Source organism: Mirounga angustirostris, unplaced genomic scaffold (assembly GCF_029215605.1).
Source record: "Mirounga angustirostris isolate CCGP_5_RB_7025 unplaced genomic scaffold, mMirAng1.0.hap1 SCAF_10, whole genome shotgun sequence".
Classification (NCBI taxonomy): domain Eukaryota; kingdom Metazoa; phylum Chordata; class Mammalia; order Carnivora; family Phocidae; genus Mirounga; species Mirounga angustirostris.
The window spans coordinates 2,076,629-2,094,306 of NW_026991718.1; the positions used below are offsets into that span (position 1 = coordinate 2,076,629).

The 17,678-nt window shown below is 38.2% G+C and overlaps 1 long non-coding RNA gene across 1 annotated transcript in view; it reads left to right on the forward strand.

The window, feature by feature from the left end:
* The first annotated feature begins 1,639 nt into the window (after positions 1-1,639).
* The window catches only part of LOC129046092 (uncharacterized), a 217,818-nt gene continuing 201,779 nt past the window's right edge, over positions 1,640-17,678 (forward strand). The window contains exon 1 of the long non-coding RNA XR_010405387.1: positions 1,640-1,871. This is a non-coding gene — a long non-coding RNA (uncharacterized LOC129046092). The remainder of the gene's footprint in view (positions 1,872-17,678) is intronic.

Below are 17,678 nucleotides of genomic sequence, written 5' to 3' on the forward strand. Positions count from 1 at the left end.
AGGGTCCTGGGATCCAGCCCCACATTGGGCTCCTGGCTCAGCAAGGAGCCTGCTTCTCCCTCTCCCTCTGCCTCTCTCCCTGCTCATGCTCTCTCTTTCTCTGCTATCTCTGTGTCTCAGATGAATAAATTAAAAAATCTTTTAAAAAAATAAATAACATTTTATGAAGCATTTTAGAATGTGTTGTCTCATACAATTCTCGAAGCAGTCTTGAGACACTTGCATAGTCTAATATTCTTATTTAAACATGAAGATGTTAAAAATCTCTTAAGTTCATGCAGTGAAGCAAAACATATATTCAGGGCTCCTGACTTAGAACATTTCTTCCAATCTCCTGTGTTTGTGTAAGAATTAAATAGGTTTATATATTGGGAATCACTTGGTATGCTGCAAAGCATTAAGTGAGTTAGTTAATTTCTCTCTTAAGGAAAGAGACTCATTAATGTTGCTCTGTGCCATATGTGGGGGCAGCTTGGTATGCTTTGGAAACAAGGTGCTGAAAGGCGTGGTGGAATCCTGTTACTATCAGCTGGCCAACTCGCCAAGGATCCTCTTTTGCCAGAAAGAGAGAAGAATGTGCCTTCCTTTCCAATGACCAGCACTTTGCCTTGTCCTCTTCCATTATGTTAACAGCTGAGTCTATAACTTGAAGTCTCAATCCACTGGAATAATTAGCCTGAAATAGTCCTCTGTGGTGCTCACAGAATAAATAGCCATAAACCAAGGCAAAGTGTTTCCAGAAGGGAGAGTCCTACAGCCATTTCCCGGGCCCATGTAACAGATGGCAGCCTCCCTTGGTACCCCGTGGAACTGGTTAGCACCAAGGCTTTCTGGTCCTTTACACAAACAGAAAGGAATGAGAAAGAGAGAATTTATTTGAACTGTGTTTTTAGAGACATTTCCTGAAATAGACCCATGCAAAAGAAGAAAAAGGAAGAAAAACAAACAAAGCTCACAGTGGACACAGCATATTCACTGTCATGCGTACAAGTTCCAGGCACAGTATGAAGCAATAGCGTGAGTGCAAGACCTGAACCCCAGCTTCAGTGAAGGACTCCCCACTCTACCTACATGTCAAGAACTTCCACACTTCCAGAACCTCGCCGACAGTTCTCCCTCTGGCCAAGATTCTGTGACACTCTGACCTATATTTAGAGATTTTCTTCAGCATTTAAGTACCAGAGATTGTCAGCCTATTAAAGCCTTCTTAAATTCCGTTAGCTGTGAGAAAAGCCTTCTCTCCGTAGTTCCTAAATATCCCCCCCAGTAAGCTGTGCCTAATTACTGTACTTCTTTAAAAAATAATTACTTTGATCGCTCTTAATTTTTGACAATACTTGTCCCTATTTCTTCATGTAAGTTTCCAGGGGAAGAGACTGAGACTTGTTTTTCTCTCTGTTTAGACTGTATTACACTGATGATTAATAGACTAGACCAACAAATCTGTATTTAAGGGATAATCATATAAATGATGGGGTAGAAAGTGGATGAAAGAAACAAAGGCCTAAAACAGAAAGGTGAAATCTCAAATATAGCTGGCACAGACTCAGGACCTCTGCCTTAGAAAATGAAAATGTGTGTGCCTAGATTGCCCAACCAAACAATTTCAGGACTAAATGTATTCTGAGAACTCTAAAGGCTTCTGCTAACCTTCACTTATATTGAAGGGAGAAAAGTGGTTAAAAGCCAATTTCACATCCTCCCTCATCCTTCACACTTGAGCACAAATGCCCAACGGTTTTGGACTGTCATCTGTTGTCCTAGTTCCTGGCTGGAGGAAGTGTTAGAACATGCAGCTCCTTGCTCTGCAGAAAATCACCCCATTCCAGAGGACACAACAAGCCTGACTGAAGAATGAGATCTTTGGTGGGGTGAGCAACATGCCTTCTGAATCTGGAAACTACTTGTTTAGGAAGAAATCATGTTTCTCTTTGTATTTTCTCTCTTTGCTTAATATTTGTCTTTAACTACTTATGTGCTAATTAAATTTTCATAGTCATACATCTGGGGTTTTTTCTCATATAATATTTTAGCTTGCCTAAGACTTGAGTTGTGGCTTCATGTTTCTTCAATCTCCATAGAGACCAAAAGAATGACTTTTGTATTGTTGCTTTTTAATTAATATTTGTTTGTAAATTAACAGTATGCATCAAATATGTTCCTAAGGATTAAGAACTGAAGGTGGCTTTGAACATGAAGCATTATTACTAAACAGTCTAGATATACAATTTTGATCTTCCCATTGACCCAGTAGATATGAAAGTTGCCCTCATTTTAACTTCTAATAATTGGAAAAATTTGTAATACAGAATTTTATTTCTTTACTATCTTACTTATTTTTACATTTTTAATACTGCTAGGAGCAGAGAATATGAGTCAAAACTTGTTGAGATTTTATTTGTATGTGTGACTTCCTCTTAGTGGTTATCTGCTATTTTATTCCCTTAGATGCTCTTTACATTGGAGGTTCAGTTCCTTCTTGTGTGGAAGGGGCTGATTCTGCCCTTTACCCAGTCAGCTACAGGGAGGGGACCCATTGCTCAGACTTGGCTGATCAGAGAACTTCGATATCATGGCCACAGTGAATGACTGATAGTAAGGACATGATAAACTCCAATCAGAATAACTCTGGGATTTGTCTCTTACACGTATTAGAAAAAGATTCTGCACTGAGGTCGATAACGCTGGCAGGACAGAAGATGGATGACGTTGATCATCTTGCTCATCAAGTAGAGAGCCTATCTAAGAGTAAGGTAGACAGAGCCTCAGTACCATCATCTGAATACCTCATTCCAACTGTGATAAAGCCAGCAGCACCTCTGGACCCCTGTTCACATGACCAAATATGTTACCTTTTATTTGTTAGCCCATTTGAAATAGACTGCTGTCAACTACAATGGAAGGAATCCTGATAAAATATCTCTAGGATTTTATTCTTTCTGACACTCATGTATTTTCTGTCAATACTCTTGGGTAGTACACCCAGTGGTTTTTGAAATTGTGTCATAGTTTAATTATCTGTCATCACTGTCTTTCTTCATAGTATACAAAATAATGATATGCCTTTCAATTAATGGCATCTTAAAGCTGATGACATGTTGAACAGAATCAAGGTTCTGTCAGCATGCCACATATACTGGAAAAGAAAGTATGGTCAACCCTTGAACAACATGGGTTTGAAGTACACTGTACACAGATGTTTTTCCATACAGTACAGTACTACAAAGGTATTTTCTCTTCCTTATGATTTTCTTAACTTTTTCTTTTCTTTAGCTTACTTTATTGTAAGAATACAGTATATAATACATACAACATACAAAATATGTGTTAATCTACTCTTAATGCTATTGGTAAGGCTTCCAACCAACAGAAGACTATTAAATAGTTAAGTTTTGGGGGAGGCAAAAATTATATGTGGACTTTTGTCTGTGTGTGTTGTCAGTGCCCCTGACACCCATGTTGTTCATGGGTCAGCTAGACATTCTATAAAGCTGCATTAGCCAATAGTGTAGGCACAAATCACTTGGTCTTTGACCACAAATGTGGCTAGTTTGAGTTGAGATGTGTTTTAAGTGTTAACTATTAAGTTAAACAACATAGAGTTGAATACAGGCTTAGTTGCCTATGCGGTCTCTCTTCTATGCTCCCCAAATTCTTGAGTCCGTTATCAAGAAAACAACCAGAGTGAGCTTTCAAAAACTTTGATCGTATTGTAACATTTCCCTGCATGAAATAACCCTCTAATAAATTTTCTAGAACAATGAGATTAAAAAGCAAGTGACGTGCTGTGACCTAGAAGCTATGCATGGTCTGTGACCAGTCCATCTGTCTGTCCGACTTGATCATGTTCTGTCTCTCTCCCTCCTCTCAGCCCTGCCCTAACCACAGGATGCCCTATCTACCCACATCTTCAGGTCTTTAACCTTGTTCTTCCATCATTCTCTCCACATCTCTGCTCAAGTGTCATTTGCTTAGAGAAGCCATTCTGGATCAACGTAAGTTAAAATAGCACATCCCTCATGATTTATTTCCTTTCCTCAGTTTTAATGTTTCTTTGGAGCACTTATTACAGTTTGCTATAACAATATATGTTTATTCATTTGTTTTGATTTTTAAATTTGTCTTCTCCCATTAAAATGCAAGTTTCTTGGACATAGAAAAATCCATCCATCTTATTAGCCACTGTAGCCCCAGAACAAAGAAAGACATCTACTACTTAAAAATGGAGTAACAATGGGTTTAATTAATTAATTATCCAGAAGTAGAATTATCAACTGGCAATTCACACACACCATTATCTTTGCTACATTTGGGAAAATTATCATCAAAGTTGGTTATGCAAAATTACCTTCCAAACAACATGGCATCAGTTGGTGATCTTCCTCATCTTTGTGACCACTTACTATCAGCAGACTTTTTTCAATTGCTGGGAAACAAATGGGTATAAAATTATAACCATCTGTGTTTTCCATTTGATTTTTCTCTATTTACTATGAGGCTGAGCATCATTCTGTTTCTTAGCCTTTGAGGCCTCCTAATTTGTGGCTTGATTGCTCACACATGTTTTCAGAATATTTAAGGATTTATATTTTCTCACTCATTGTAGGAGCTTCTTTGTGTAATCTCAATATTAGTTGCACACATGCCCCTGTTAAATTATCTTATGCAAGAATGCCAGTTGCCTTTTTTTTTAAAGATTTATTTATTTATTTGAGATAAAGAGTGATCATGAGTAGGGGGAGGGGCTGAGGGGGAAGATCCTCCAGCAGACTCCCTGCTGAGGGAGGAGCCCAACACAGGGCTGGACCCTGAGATCATAACCTGAGCTGAAACCAAGATTCAGTCATTCAACCCACTGAGCCAGCCAGGCACCCCTGCCGGTTGCCTTTTAATGTAAAATGATTTGTTGTGTTTTTTTTTTTCCCTTTTTGTACTAAGTACAGAAGTTATACATTTTCTTTTAAAATTTAAAGATTTTCTTTTTATATTTAGAATTTTAATCATCCTTGCAGTACATTTTAGTGTATGACCTAAAGTTGAAATCTGGTTTTATATTATTTTTATATGCAAAGCTTATTATCATAATCATTTATTAACATCTCATATTCTACCCATTAGTCTGTCATATGTGAAATCACCATATATCAGTGGATCTGTTTCTAGGTTCTTTATTGTGTTCCATTGGACTCTCTCTATGCCCACTCCCTGCGGCACTATTTTAAGTATGACTGCTTCATATGAATTCTTTATGATAGAAAAAGTTCTCCCTCATTATTTTCCTTCCAACAATTTTTAACTCATCTTGAATACTTATACATCCATATATATTTTAGGATTAGGAGACACATTCTGTGGGGGAAAAAAGACAACAAACCTTGTTAGTATTTTGGTTAGAATTTTATTTAAACAATAGTTTAATTTGACAAGAATTGACACTATTAAACTAGAGACCCAATGAAATTAAAAAAAATAATAAAGGTAGTCTTTGATATCAAAGTCTATAAATAACTTTTGGGAAATTCAGGAAAGATGTGAAAAGAAATATTTTTTAAGGCTGGACCTTCATTCACCTGTCCATTAAGCTATGTTCATAGACACATTTCTCTTCATTTGGATTGTGGCTAAAAGAAACAGACATTTATATATGTCCTTCAGCAGCTGTGGAGGGATGTTTATCGAGGGAGAGCAGAGAGAAGTGTTCTGTATCTTTCCAATTATCTCAAGCACTGAATATATATATTGGTGTAAGTAAGCAGTTAATTACTGCCAGAGCCATAAAAGCAGGCCAAATCTTTACTTTCTACCATCCATTAACAGTTTATTCTTGATAATAGAGAGAGGTTTACTGAAGTTATCTATTTAAACCCTTAACTGCAGGCTTAATATTTGTATGGAGAATATGTCCATAAATTCATGAGATGGAGCAATGTTCTCTCAGCCCCTGACCTTCCTTGGTGCTAAAACATGAGCAGATGCATATTCAGCTCTTCCCCAGGAGGATAGTGACCTGCAGAAAAAGAGGGAGAGGATGATCATCCATTCAAGTTGAAGATTTAAAAAAACAGTCATACCCACAAAGCACAGAACAGTGAATTAGGGACTATATAAAGCATCTGATTCTGAGAAATTGAATTTTCATTGCAGATGTTGTGAAGAGATAAAGTTCCTCCCTGAAAATATATGCCTGTCATTGCAGCAAAAATACGAAAATGATATTAAAGCAACTCTAGAACATTATATTATTTCTATGGAGGGAGGAAAAATATCATTTTTTGTTCTTTGTAATAAATTGGTTCCTTTAATTTTCTTTTCTGCCAGGAGTGACAGATGATTACAAAGTTGAACACACAAACATGGGGCTGATTTTAAATTATAACAGTGCAAGGAAAATAAGAATGCTTTCCTTTTCCCCCAAGGCAATTTTGGAAGACAAATCATTAAAAGGAGTTCACTAATTTTATAGAGAAATGCCAACATTTTTCAATTACATTACACTAATCTATGTGTTTTTAAAACTTTAATAAACACTTAAAACTATATCCCATTATAAAATAACAGAACAAGGATCTGAATGAAATGGAGGTTGCTCTAAGAGCAAGAAAGCCAGTGAATGAATAAAATTGGAAAGAAAATGAAAAAAAATAAGTATTACCCAAAGGGATAATATTTATTATTCTACCTCAGGCTATTGATACTCATGGCTTTAGACTTACTTTCTTGACATGGGTGTAGAGTAAATGTAATTGGAAAAAATTTTAAAGATTGAAGGAAAATATTGTAGGCTATGAATTTGCAAGGTTCTACTTCCCCTCAGTTACTTATTGTACTCTATGCTCTCTCTCTGTATATATAAATAAAATATATATTTAAGAATATATTAAGTATTAAATATTAAATATATTTAAATATATTTTATTATATATAACATACAATATATAATAAAATATATACATGTATTTATATATGTATATACATATGTATTTGTATAAATAAATATGGGGAGATTTCCTTCCCGGAACACAGAAGGCCTTATTTAAGCAGGGAGAAATCCTCAAAATCACCAGTGGGAAACATCAGAGAAAATGCAAAGAGCGTCGTCACTGGCCTCATGTCCATCACAACTCTAACCCAGCCCATACAGGGAGGTTACAGGTGTGCTGGTTGGTTGAACACACACTCCCAGCAGTTTCTGGTTATCATCAGTTGTGCCATCTATCCCCCATAACTTCAACTCTCTGTCTTAATTGGTGTCTAGCTTCAGATTCTCCCAAAATACCTGTAACCTCTGTATATTCTCCCTTCTCCCTTCCCCCATAAAACTATGGTAAACAAATTTTTAGACCCCAAACTCAACCGAGATTATTTTTTTCTTTTTTTAAAGATTTTATTTTTAAATAATCTCTATGCCCAACATGGGGTTCATACTTACAACCCTGAGATCAAGGGTCACATGTTCTACCGACTGAGCCAGCCAGGTGCCCCACAACTGAGATTGTTTTAATAAGAATCACCATTAAATGACTATTTGATAAACCTTGTAGAATTTTTTTTGATCCTTTTCAAGTCTATCTGTTGTGTCTGTCACTACTAGTCTCCTCTTCTTTGAAATTCTGTGCAGTGCCAACATCCAGATAGACTTTCCTCTTCCTTCTTTGATCTTCACGAACATCTCTTCTCTGCCCCTTCCTGTACCAAGTCTCTGTGCATAGTGAGTTACTCCTGCCATAAGTCGGTTATATCCAATCCCACTGTTTCACATGCCGTATATCTACTATGACTCCAAGTGGTTACTTTTAGCCTTATTTTCTTCATTGGTGTCCCCTGTGTTAGACTTGTAAGTCCAATTAAGCCTGAAAATAATCACCTAGATATTTTACACAGGCCCAAGTTCAACGTATATAGATCAGGTATCATGTTTACAATGAGATTAGATTAGATAACCTACTTTATTTCCCGGAAATGTGACTACACGATAGCTAAGACCCAAACTGGGATTAGATACCCCACTATGCTTAGCCCTAAACATAGATAATTCACGTAATAAATCTCCCCTTAAGGGAGAAACTGGATCATAGGCCAGCTGCTTTAATTCCTCTCGCCAATAAGCAACTCTGAATGATTTTTCTTCTTTCAAATGTGTTTTTCTCCATCTTATTATTATGTCAAAAAGGCAGAGAGATACAGATAGATATATAGATATGGATATATGGTTGGGTTTTTGTTTGTTTTTTGTTTTTTTGTTTTGTTTTGTTTGTTGTTGTTGTTGTTTTGACAAAAGGGTATTTTTCCCTTGGATAGGAGAAAAGTATTAGAGGAACCTCATCCTAGATGTAATGGAGGTGGGAAGAAAGGGCAGCAAGAGAGCTGCCTGCTGGACTCTTGCATGAGTTAGTTCCTTAGCAGTTGGTCCTAACTCCTAATCCTAGGATTCTGGAACTCTAGACTGCCTGTTTTCCTGTGTAATTGTTAATTTTGTGTGGTGACTTGACTACGCAGATAGTTGGTAAAACATTAGTTCTAGATGTATCTGTGAGGGTATTTCCAGGAGAGATTAACATCTGAGTTGGTGAATGGAATAAAGCAGATGACACTCCCCAACATGGGTGGGCATCATCCAGTCTCCTGGGGAGCCCCACAGGACCCCACAGATAAAACAGGAGCCCCACAGAACAAACAGGTGGAGGAAGAGTGAATTCACTCTCTGTTTGAGCTGAAATACTTTTCTTCTGCTTGTGGATGTTGGTGCTCCTGGGTCTCAGGCCTTCAGACCCAGACTGGATTTCACCACCAGCTTCCCTGATCCTCCAGCTTGAGAGTGTGAGACTTCTTAGCTTTGGTAACTGCGTGAGACTATTCCTGATAATAAATCAGTTGCTCTCCCTACTTTTCTCTCTCTTTCTCTCAAGATATCCTACTGGTTGTCTGAAGAACCCCGGCTAATACATCTTGCATCGACACTGTGATCCACACACCATCTGAGAACAGGAACAGTTGGAATAATTTTCCCAGGATCAAGGGAAACTGAAGGGCATAATTCTATATATCATATCAATGCTATGTATTCAATCGATCACTCTATATTCCTTATTTCAACACTTCAAAGGAGATAGCATTATCTCATTTTATAATAAACTGAGGCTCAAGAGATTTTTAACTGCTTCTCTCCAAACCACAGCAGAATTAGAATTGAACACACATGCACTTTCTGGGGCTGCTCTCTATTCTGTCACAGTGGTGTTCAGCAGAGTTGAAATGATCCTCAAGTTCTGCTAAAACCTTTATTTTCATCTCTTGCCACTTTGCCACACTCTTGGCATACCCACCTTTACACACCATGCTATTTCATGTCTACATTCTTATACTCGCGATCCTTCCTCACCTTAAGTAACTTTGCCACTCACTCCTTCTTCTGGCTATGTTTTATCCAACTGCCTTCCTTCCTTCTTACCTTCCTCCCCCCCCCCCTTCTTCTTTTCCTTCCTTCCTCCCTTGCTTCCTTCCTTCCTTCCCTCCCTCCTTCCTTTTTTCCCCTGTTGTGTTGTTTGAATAAATGTTTTTTGAATGTATATGTGATATATCAGAGAGCAGTTAGGGACTTGACAATGAAGAACAAGACACAATATTTACCCTGGAGAAGCTCTATTTAGTGGGGTAGATGGACTTTACACAGATAATTTCAGTAAGGTGTGATAAAGGCCATAATGGGATAATTACAAAGCACTTCACCTAAGCTGTTTACTTCCTTATCCAGGAATCTCCCCTAGACTCCACCTAGGTAGGTACAGTAATCCTTCTCTAAATTTCTGGTAATACCTTCTATGTATCTTATTGCAGTAACTGCATTCCTCAATTTATATTATCTGTTTATATGTGTATTTTCTCCACCTAACCATTAGTTTTCAAGGCAAGGATCATGACCTATTCATATCTGTGTAGCCATTTTTTTGGAAAAGTTAATGACAAATAGCATTAGAGAAATAAGGTTATAGATAATTTATTTGGTTTCTTAAATATTCAGTATTGCTATACAGTATATGGCATTTATAAAATAATTTTAAAAACTGATACATAGAAGTATTTATGCTCAGAAATTTTGGTTTTGCTCCATAAATATTTCATTAGGTATGTCATCTTTATTCATATGAGATATTTTGTAACCATACACTCTGTGTTCTGTAAGGATTACAGATTGAATTCACCATTTTGACGATCTGGTTCTTGTCACACCTGCTATTTCTCAGTAAGGCTACGCTGCTCTAACTTAACACCTGGGACACTGGGCTTGCCTCATCACTTCCACAGTGGAAGTGGGGTATGTAGGGCAGTTTTGGGAATTAGACACAAGATGTTCCATTCTCTAGAGGAAAGGTCAGCCACAGATGGTGCAAGAAAGGATCAAAGGTGGCGACAGGACCAAGAATAGGCTGGGCACATGAAAGTAATTCCCACAGACTCCATTAGAACATCTTTAAAGCTAACCTAATAGCACACATTTTAAGTAAATAGAGTAGTTGTTTTGCAAAGCAATTCAAGATATATATTCTAGTCTCCATCATTCCTCTGCCAGGAGTCACTCCGAATAAATACAAAATTGCTATTTGCAAGGTGTGAAAAGGCAGGTTTCAACACAATCCCTCTTCCTACCAAAGTGTTATTCATGATCTGGAAATTCTGGAGAGAATGAAAGCTCAAGGAGAGCATGTTAAGAAGTGAAAAACATTCCCAAAGTCATCCGAGTAACTATAGTTTGTGTAGTCATCTTTGTGGGTGACTAAATTGGCACAGGGGACCAGTTAAACTCTCAGCCTATGGTGGCATGCTGAGTCCTCTAAGATATGATAGTTCATAGGCTCTTGTAAATTAAGGATGCATAATTTTAATGCTAAATTATTTATCTGGCTCTTCATTTTCATCAAAGATCTTGTTTCTGTTTGTAATTAATGATCATCCAATACTGATCATAGGCATTCTGTTTCCCCAGCCCAGGCAGCATACACTGGGGAAAAGATCATGTTTTTATGAGACCAGCGATATTTTTTTAATGCTTTCAGTTTTGCTCACAGAGGAACACTCTGATTCATCCCTCCCCTGCTGGTTTATCCTCTGGTCTTTTATTCCTCAGGGTTTTGCTTGCTAATTTTAATTTGCTAAGGCATCAGAAATTTGGTATCCAGACTAAAATAGCAATGGGTCTTTTAGAACCTTTTCTGTGTGAAAGTTAAATATGTGACCCTTAGCTTTTATCTAGAGATACATTTAAAATATGCATGTATATGAATTTGGATTCTTCATTTACTGTGCAAATCTGTGAGAAGACTTGGTTGTTCATATTTTATCATCCTCTGTGTAAAACACCACATGAGGGGAAAAAAATCTTTCAAAAATTTAGTCTAGGATATTCTGAAAAAGAATATCAATAACAACAAAACCTCTGCCCCCAAGAAGCTTCTCCATTTCGATCATTCTACTAAGAGCTTCTTTTTTTTTTTTCCTACTAAGAGCTTCTTAATGGACAATAGACTCTCTCTGTGCTAAGGGCATGAAGACTACATTCAAGTACTTCCTTAATCATAAGGAATATCTTTTTTTTAAAAGATTTATTTCTTTTAGAGGGAGAGAGAATGTGCATGAGCGGGGGAGGGGCAGAGGGAGAGACTCATTAAGCAGAGTCCCCACTGAGTGTGGATCCTGATGTGGGGCTTGACCTCATGACCCTGAGATCATGACCTGAGTTGAAACCAAGAGTCGGTCATTAACTAACTGAGCCACCAAGGCATCCCTCATAATGTATATCTTGACACATCATGTTAGCAAATATATTTCCTCCTTTCCTCAATCCTGTTTTCTCTTTTCAACTTGTATGTTGTTTTTGTAAGTTTATTTAATGTCTTATTTGAAAATGGATGTGGTAACATAAATGTTAGTCAGTTTGTTTGTATTACCTGGTTTTCTGTTTTATTGCATTTCATGTAATTAAATCAGAGTATAGTGAAAAAACGCAGGATTTGAGGTAAGAAAATCAACCTATAACTCTCAACTATGAATGTAAACATAAGCATTCTAATGAAATACTAGAAAGCCTACAGGAACTTATAGATTTTACAGGAATTGAAGTTATGGGAATCTAAAGATTTTTCCTGGGAATGTGAGAATCACTTAATATCAGAATATGTGTTACAATATTATACCATACCAGTTGGTCCAATAGGAAATATCATTATTTGTGTTGAAATGATATCTTACTGATTTTCTAAATGGTGATGCTTCTGTTTCCATACCTATGGTGCTTTCTGCTCAAACAGAGCAGCTTCCTGAATTTTGATTGGATTGACACAGATTTTCTTTTTTAAAGATTTTATTTATTTATATGACAGAGAGAGAGACACAGTGAGAGAGGGAGCACAAGCAGGGGGAGTGGTAGAGGGAGAAGCAGAGTTCCCGCAGAGCAGGGAGCCCAATGCGGGGCTCGATCCCAGGACCCTGGGACCATGACCTGAGCCAAAGGCAGATGCTTAACGACTGAGCCACCCAGGCACCCCTGGATTGACACAGATTTATTGAGTTTATTTTTTCTCACTCAAAAATATTCATTGGAGAGGATTTCTATGACAAACCCTATTCTAGACACCAGAGGAAGAAAAAATTAAATGTAAATGAGGGGTCCTCCTCTATAGAATCTCATATTATGTAACAAAAGGGCTTTTATAGCTTAACTAGCCCAGTGGTTCTGGACACCTGGCCCTGACACCTGAGCTAAGTTAGCTCCCCAAGGTTTACCTGGGGAAGGAAAAGTTAAACTATAGATTCCTGGTCCCCAGCAGAGCTACTGAATCAAAGTCCTCAATTGTGGAGTGAAGAAATCTGTATTTCTTAAAGGTAACTTGGACGAAGTGTCTGGGGCCACTGGCTAGTCATACTTTGCATCTAATCCTTCGAATAGTTCAATATCCGATGCCAGGACAATGAGTAGAATTCTTTCTTTCTTTCTTTCTTTCTTTCTTTCTTTCTTTCTTTCTTTCTTTCTTTCTTTCTTTCTTTCTTTTTTTTTTGAGAGAGAGAGAGAGAGAGCGCGTGCCCATGTACTAGCCGGGGTTAGGGAGGAGCAGAGGGAGAGGGAGAGAGAATCTTAAACAGCCTCCATGTTCAGCATGGAGGCTGACACAGAGCTCAATCTCACAACCCTGAGATCATGACCTGAGCCGAAATGAAGAGTTGGACACTTAAACGACTCAGCCACCCAAGTGTCCTAAGAAGACAATGAGTAAAGAGTATGAGAGATGAGAAAGAACCAGGAACTTGAAGCCTAAAAGAATAACCTCACTAGGACTCTAAAGTCATATTTTTTTTTCTTGAGAATCACTTCATTATGTGTTCTTCCAAATATTTCCTTAAGACTCAAACAAGAGTAGACCTGAAAGATATTTTGAATATGTGCATCACCTTATTAAACTGAACATCCCCAAAGCTTATGGGAATCTTATAAGATAGAAAGGGGGTAATTGTATCCACTCCAACACTGATTGGATCCCACCTGGAGCTGAGCAGAGGGTGGGACAAAATAAACCCATGGTCTGTTCAGAAGTGCAGCCAGGTTTATCATGGTATCAAACATGGTATTGTTACATGAGGAGTAACAAAGATGTTAAAATGATGTTTTCCAGTGTGTAACAGTGAAAACATAGCTGAACCCGGAGTCCAATCCTTGCTGTCACACTCACCAGGTACAGTAAGACACAGTTTCCTCTGTGAGCCCCTCTTCAGACTGATGCACACATCTGTAGTTACCAGGCACATCTGGGCCATGCTCTCAGTCACCAGATTCTGCCTCCACAAGTCTATGTCTTCTCCATGGGGTGGCCCATGGCCAGTGGCAAGCTGATGTGGGTTTACATGTGTTCAGCGCCTTTGTCTCAATTTGGGACATCATGGAAGGGCCATCCCAGCTCCAGATCTCCTCAGAGGAACAGTGGAAGCCTCACTTGAAACCCTTGTGGGTCAACTTTTTCCTCTGCCCAGCCCTGCTTTCCTCCTTCCTTGCTGTGTACCTCCTGAGAAGACCCCCCAAGGAAGCCCCTGCACACAGATCTCAGTCTCAGAGTGTGATTCCAGGGAGGCTAACCTAAGACACTAGGTGTATACAACTTAACAAATCAATGTCTTAGTGCTTTGGTTTCCTCATCTGTAAAGTGGGGAATAAAAGAGCTTTTGGAGGATTAAATGAGAGAAACCACACATACACGCATACAAACACACAGGACATAGCTGGGGATTACTCAGTGGCTATATGTTTAGTTATTTTTTTAGATGCTGTAACATATACTAACCAAAACCCAATTGTAAGTTGAACAGTTCCTTAATCTATAACTCTACATTGTATAGAACATCATTAGATTCATGGTCTCATTAAAAAACATGGATTTTCTGTTGGGAAGATAGCAACCTTTCCCGATCTTCCTGTTGATCCTCTCCGGTGAGAAATGAATATTGTTATTTCATGACATCATTTCTGTGGTTAATTGAGCCTTTATTTATCATTTTTTTATTTTTCTCAAAGTTTGCATGTGCTATATAAATGAAAAATAATTGGAAATCTGTTTCCCCATTAGCTAATTTTTTTTCTTTTTGGGGAGATAAGAAACCAAATTCTATCCGTAGGGAAGCCAAGGGGAGTAACTTTTTTTGGTGTTAAAATGCAGATTGTGTAAGTAACCAAAAGCAAGGGTATGGAAGGGGGGGGGTGTGGAAAAAAAAAAGTATGAAAATCAGAGGATAAAAGAAGAATCAGAAGAACATAGGGCCAATCAGGCTTTAAAATGGACTATAAATCACATTGTTGTTTGAACTGGGTTTTTACAAAGGGTTAAAATGCAAAAATAGGATTAACCATCTGAAAAAATAGGGAGTGTATTTTATGAGCTGGGTGCCCATCAACAACTAATTGACCAAGATATTACAGAAAACAGTGCATGAACCTCTCTGTAGTCCCAATCATGGTCTAACGCTTTCTGCTTGAAGGAATTAACTTGTCCAAGGCCTCATAGCTAATAAAAGGCAGAGCCAGTATTGAAATCCAGGTCTTTTATTCCAAAATCCTGCATGGCGCCGCATAAATCCACTGTATGCATTATATCAAATGTTCCTCCCTGTGGAACACATTAGCGGGTACAGTATTTTTATAGAGCATGTAAATAAAAACAATGAATATGAAAGCACCTAGCATGGTCCTGGGAACACAGACAGACACTCAGTTGAATACTTGTTAAATCTAAATGCATAGCTGCATCGTTATCTCATCTGTGCTGTTTATGCATTCTTAGGTAATGGAAAAAATTAAGTGACCAGTAATTCTTTGATGTATGAGCTGCAAATAAAGAATTGTAGTTTTAATTGTAATGTAGGTCACTCTGTTAGTTGTGGCTTGTGATACCCTTGCTAACCTAGATCTATGTGTTCCTAAAAGGCAAGGGTTGTCTGCTTCTGTGTCATACACTGTCTCCCCTTGGTCTCACTGCAGAAGACGCCACCTTCAGCAGAGCTAGTGAGTTCAGAATCAGATATGCCTGGGTTTGTGTTCTGCTTCCAGAGCACATTAGTTTTATGACTGTGTCATTTCACATTTAAAAAAAAAAAGATTTATTTAGGGAGAGAGAGCACACGTGTGCGCATGTGTGTGTGCGTGCACGCAAGCAGGGGTAGGGGCAGAAGAAGAGGGAGTGAGAAAGAATCTAAGCAGACGCCCCACCAATGGGGGGGGCTCCATCACATGACCCTGAGATCATGACCTGAGCCGAAATCAAGAGTTTGCCACTTAACCAACTGAGCCACCCAGGAGCCCCCACAATTTTGTGCTTTAAATCTACATATATAAAATAAAAATCGGGGCGGCTGGGTGGCTCAGTCGTTAAGCGTCTGCCTTCGGCCCAGGTCACGATCCCAGGGTCCTGGGATCGAGCCCCTCATCGGGCTCCCTGCTTAGCGGGGAGCCTGCTTCTCCCTCTCCCACTCCCCCTGCTTGTGTTCCCTCTCTAGCTGTGTTTCTCTGTCAAATAAATAAAATCTTTAAAAAAAAAATAAATAAAAATCACGATATCTCTCACACAGGTATTATATGATAGACACTAAATAAAAGAAATATAAAATAAGCTTCATAGGAACATTTCAATGAACATAACTTTCCTCTTCTCTCCCATCTGATATTGTGTATATACAAATACACACACACACACACACATACATACGTGTATAAACATTTCTGTATACATATAAAATATATATGTATATCTTTAGTAAACATTAGTTCCCATCGCTTTATAAGTAAAAAAATAAAAATATCAAACCATGATGTTACATTTAAATACATATATTCAATAGTCATATTAACCCTCTGACTTTAGAGGCAATTGGTCACCATTTACTAAAAGTCAACTTTATTATTTTTATTGCAGGAAATATTCTTCCTCCTATTGAAATGGAACCCTTATACCTATCTAAATGGTCCTATGATAGCGATTTTCTTTCTTGATTCTCCTGAAGCCCCCAATGGGCTTACTGTCCTCAGAGTGGCATGTACCCTCACCTTTAATTGAAGGGAAGTCTGTGGCTCTTGACTGACCATTTCTACTCCCAGAATGAAAACTCGAACAACCACCTAAAGCATTCACAGTTGATGCGGAGATTTTCCAGCATTGATTTTTTGTTTTCACAGCTCAGCAAAAGGTTTGTGAGAACCAGTTTTTGTGTTTTTTTTTCCTTTTCTACTTTTCTCCTAGAATATTACAAAAGGCTCTCATTTTACCGAATTTATTCTCTCCTGGATGTATTTCCCCTCCCCACCCCAGTCACTAGATAAAAAGAGAAAGCACTTTTTAGATGAAAACATTAGTGAGAGAATTCTCTGCTTTTGTGAAAACTGCCAGAAATGGTATTGTAAACACATCTTGCATTTGCTGTTTCTCATTTTCCCCCAGAGTTCTTTAATTTTTCCCTTTGTGTTTGAAGGAACTCTATGCTCTTTTCAGCCAAAGAAGAATTAAAACCAAACCCAGTTTTTCAAATACATACATTTACATTTCAATGTTCTTTAGTGGAAGAAAGGAATGCAGTGCTCACTCAAGGCAGTCCAATGCCTCTGTGCCTGGCAGGTCTCTGCACTTCGCATTTCTTTTCTGGCTCTAGAAGAAACCCAGCCCTTAGCCCAGAATGGGAACTGGAGGGCTGAAAATAAGGACACAAATTTGGTGCAGAACTGCTGGCCTTTCACAGCTCAGAGTGCTGTCCCTTCACCAATCATGAACAGAGCAGCTAATCTGCCCAATCTCTGGAAAAGGCATCCCTGTCCTGAGTTGGTGACATGGCTATGAACACTGCAAACAGGACGCCAGCTGAGAGGCAAAGACCACCCTCTACTCTCATTGAGCTCTCATGACAAAGCTAATAGGTAATTAGGGGTCAGACAGAATGCTTGAATTCCTCAAATATACGGTCACGTAATCATGTTTCTATGTGCAGATAGATCTACAAATTGGAGCAAATAAGGAAGAGTAGTGCGGTTTTAAAATACATATTTAATTTAGACAGCATTTAATTTTTGTGTAAGTTTTTTTTTTTTCTAAATCATACAAGCTCACAGTTTAAAGAGGAAACAAAGAAGCACAACAAAAAGACACAAATTGAGTAGT